Source organism: Echinops telfairi, unplaced genomic scaffold (genome assembly GCF_000313985.2).
Source record: "Echinops telfairi isolate 266 unplaced genomic scaffold, ASM31398v2 ScPeMD7_23;HRSCAF=83, whole genome shotgun sequence".
Taxonomy (NCBI): domain Eukaryota; kingdom Metazoa; phylum Chordata; class Mammalia; order Afrosoricida; family Tenrecidae; genus Echinops; species Echinops telfairi.
The window spans coordinates 63,812,467-63,816,915 of NW_022103920.1; the positions used below are offsets into that span (position 1 = coordinate 63,812,467).

At 41.9% G+C, this 4,449-nt stretch overlaps 1 pseudogene; it reads left to right on the top strand.

The window, feature by feature from the left end:
• The first annotated feature begins 1,334 nt into the window (after positions 1 to 1,334).
• On the top strand, positions 1,335 to 2,081 carry LOC101652281 (annotated as a pseudogene).
• The last annotated feature ends 2,368 nt before the right edge of the window (positions 2,082 to 4,449 follow it).

Below are 4,449 nucleotides of genomic sequence, written 5' to 3' on the forward strand. Positions count from 1 at the left end.
AAAAAAAAGAAATAAAGAGATAATAAAATTAAGGCATGACACTCTAAAAAAAAACAAAAAACAAAATTCATCGCCTACATATGAACTCACAAAATAAAACCCTTCAAAGTCTCAAGGAGAAATAAGATATTATGTAATCATAATGAAGTCAACCCTAAGTTCATAATAAATAGTTGAAAAACACATTCAACCTGAGAATCTGAAAACTCAACATGACACAGCCTGAGTCAAAGGAGAAACACAAACTGAAATGGAAGAGTTTTAATATACATATGGATGCCAACACTGCATGTCAGAATGTACAGGGGCTAACTAAAGAAGGGATCCGAGGAAAATTGATAACCTTAAAACCAATAAAATGAAACCATGAATTACAATGAACTAAACATCCAACTCAAGAAAGTTATAGAAGGATTAGCAATAAGCTCATCCTAAAAGTAGAGGGATGAATGAATGAAATACAAGCTGAAATTGAAATAAACTTCTCTAAATGTAGTTTATTTTACAGTTTTTCCAGGTTTCCTAGTACATAAGCCAGTACCTGGCACAGTGTAGAATTTGGCCAAGAAAATCACAGGGACCAACCTGAGTCAAGGCCAGTCTTGCTCGACCACTGCGCTTCCTACAATGAACCACGTAGACACGATGTCCTTCATCTATGATGCAATAAGAGTATTCACTCACCTGAAAGGAAATCAAAGAAACCCTGGTGAGACGGTGGTAAGGCAATATTCAAAAGGTCAGTGGTTTGAACCCACCAGCCTCTCTGCAGGAGAACGATACGACAGTCTGTTTCTGCCAAGATTTGCCGGCTTGGAAATCCTATGAAGCACTTCTGCTCTGTCCTGCAGACTTCCTATGAGTCAGACATGAGACCAACACTTTGTTATTGTTTTCAATGAGGTAGTCATGCCTGAAGAAGTAAACCTGAATGTCTAATCCGGTCTCTAACGCACGGTTTACAAGCAATATAAGGGATAAAAGCCAAGTTAAACCGCACTCTGAAGAAGTAATCAGACATATTCAGGATGTAGGATGTTTCAGGGGACAAATAACTAAATTAGGATCGTTACATAATAGCCACCAAATGCAATGGGAAGGTTTTGTTTGGACTCTCACTCAACAAGATGTCTGAGAAACATTTTTCAGACAATTGGAAAAACTTGACTATGGACTGGGTATTAAATTATAGTTTTGAATTATTAATTCTGTTCAAATGTTATTTTTTTAAGTTCTTATCTGTTAAAGTTGTGTAAAGAAGCATTTACAGATGAAATAACATGATATCTGAGATCTGCTTTAAAAAGGTAAGAGAGAAGTTTGAAGAAGGGGAAGAGGGAAACATGGAGAGAAGGATCCACCTGGAGCTGAGGAACCGGACCCCGGCGGCTGTTCAAGAACTTGTCCTGGACACCTGCAAATCAAATGACGCAAAGATTGAGGGTTTAACGGCTGAATTTGTGAACTTAGAGTTCCTCAGCTTAATAAACGTAGGCTTGATTTCAGTTTCAAATTTCCCAAAACTACCGAAATTGAAAAACCTTGAGCTCAGTGACAATAGAATCTTCGGTGGTCTGGACATGTTAGCTGAGAAACTTCCAAACCTCACACATCTAAACTTAAGTGGGAATAAGCTGAAAGACATCAGCACCTTGGAACCTTTGAAAAAATTTGAATGTCTGAAAAGTCTGGATCTGTTGAACTGTGAGGTCACCACTTGAATGACTCCCGAGCGAGTGTCTTTAAGCTCTTGCCCCGGCTGACTTCCCTGGCTGGCTACGCCCTCGAGGACCAGGAAGCCCCTGACTCCCATGCTGAGGTGGACGGTGTAGATGAGGAGGAGGAGGAGGAGGAAGGAGGAGGTGAGGAAGGTGAGGATGGGGAGGAGTATTTTGATGAAGAAGAGGATGAAGACAAAGATGAAGATGTGGAAGAGGAAGACGATGAAGATGAAGTCAGTGGGGAGGAAGAAGAGTTTGGCCAAGTGGAGAAGTGGATGAAGACGAAGAAGATGAGGAGGAAGAGGAAGAGGAGGAGGAAAGCGGAAAAGAGAAACAGATGATGAAGGAGAAGATGATTAAGACCCCAAATAACCTGCAGAAAAAGAACTGTGCAGTATTGGTTGGACTGCTCATGCGGATTTGGTAGCTGTTTAAGTTTAAAAAAAAGTAGCTGTGATTCAGAAGCCCAGGACACCTGCCCACCCAAAGAGCCAAAGACTAGTTCCTGAGACATTGCACCTTCCTCTCTGTAGTCCCTCTTGGAAATCCACCACCAAGCCTGGGGACTTCACCCCACCACAATTGTAAACGTTGTTAGGTGTCCCTGTGAGACTTTGCTATAGTCCGGGTAGCTGTGACCAGTGAGTCTTGAGCCATTCATGGATGCCAGTTACATTGAGATTGTAACCACATTTTTACTTTTTGTACAACAAAGAAGCTTTGTAAATAAAATCTTAACATTAAAAAAAAACAAATAAAAATAAAAAGGTAAGAGAAAATGCACGTAACATTGATGGAATCTTGCTGGGAAATTCCCTTCAGGGTTCTACATTTCAACTACCACCATTAACTGCCCAGATCTCTTGATGATCCATAGCTTAGACTCCTGAAAAGTAAATATAATTGAGCCAAACCATAAGCCCCAAGCGATCCTGGAGTTTACTGTCCATTCAACCAAGATCTGAGAAGGAGCGAGAAGTGGGTAATAAGAGAAAAAAATCTGACCCCAATAGGCCTTCCTCATCAGTGGTGTTGAATGGCACTTCTGTGGATGAGAAAAATGTAAGGGAGAGCACCACACCCTTAATTAAGTTGAACTTTCAAGTCTACTCAGTCATTTCAGAAGATAGGCTTAGCAATGTGCTTTAAAAAAAATCAACTATTAAAAATCCTGTGGGGCACAGTTCTGTGCTGATAGACAGGGGACCACGACTCAGCAGAACAGACGCAATGGCAATTGATTCCCACTATCTCCCTGGGGGTGAGCTCGGGTTGGTAGGTGCCACTGAGTGGGTTCTGACCCACAGCCACCCTATGTACAACAGAACACAATACGACTGTGTCCTGCGCCATTCTCGAGCCCATCATAACAGCCTCTCCATCAACCCATCTCCTTGAACACCTTCCCCTTTTCCCTGCTCCCCTCCTCTGTTTTACTAAGCGTGACGTCCTTCTTCAGAGTCTGGTCTCCCCTGGCAACATGTCCAGGGTAGATACGATGAAGTCTTGCCATCCTGGCCTCTAAGGAGCACTCTGACCACACTTCTTCCAGGACAGATCGGTGCGTCCTTTGGGCAGTTGGTGGTACTTTCAACATTCTTCTCCAGCACCACAATTCAAATGCATGCATTCTGCCTCCATCTTCCTCATTTGATGTCCAACTTTCATATAAATATGAGGCAATTGCCACCTCTTGCCTATGAGTTTGCTGTACTGTGGTGGCTTGTGTGTTGCTGTGATGCTGGAAGCTGTGTCACTGGTATTTCAAATGCCAGGAGGGTCCCCCAAAGCGAACAGGCTTCAGTGGAGCTTCCAGACTAAGAACAGACCACAAAGAACAAATCTACCTCAGAGGAAGAAGCCACTGAAAACCTTACGCATAACTTTGAAGCGTTTTCAAATATTGAAAATCTAAACAAAGGAACTAGAATATTGTCAGAGATACTGCAGCAGATGGGTCCTAGAGCATTTGAAATGTGACTGAAGCGGAGCTGGGTTCTTGCATGGGAGTTGACCATGGTGACGTGAGTCAGGTAAAGCCCATGGAAACCTTGGGGATCTTCATTTGCTGATGTGGCGGGACTCAAGGTAAAGAAAAACAGCTGCAAAAAGTCTTCTAATGAGTGGAACTTGGAATGTGGGAAGTATGAGTTTAGGAAAATTGTAAGTGGTCAAAATGCAATGGGACACATACAGATCAACATCCTAGACATAAATGAGCTGAAATGAACTGGTATTGGCCATTTTGAATCAGAAAATTATATGACTTCCTATGTGGGAGCAACACAATCAAGAGGAAAGGCTGCACTGACTGTCAGAAAGGGCCTTGCTAAATCCATCATGAAGTACAAGGCTGTCTGTAAGCAGATTATAGCTGCCTGCCTTCAAGAAAATCCAGTCAATGTAACTATTATTCAACTGTATTCATCAACCACAAACGCTAGTGATGAGCACACCAGAAAAAGTTACTTGTGTTTCATTGTTTCTGCCAAGGCCTTTGACTGTATGGACCATAATAAACTGTGGATAATTTTGAGAATGAGAATTCCAGAACACTTTATTTTGCTCATTCCGAACTTGGACATGGATCAAGAGGCAGTTGTGAGAACAGAACAAGAGAATACTGCACGGTTTAAAATCAGGAAAGGTGTGCATCAGGGTTTTTAAATTCTCACCCTACTTGTTCAATCTATAGGCTGAGCAAATCATCAGAGAAACTGGATTGTAT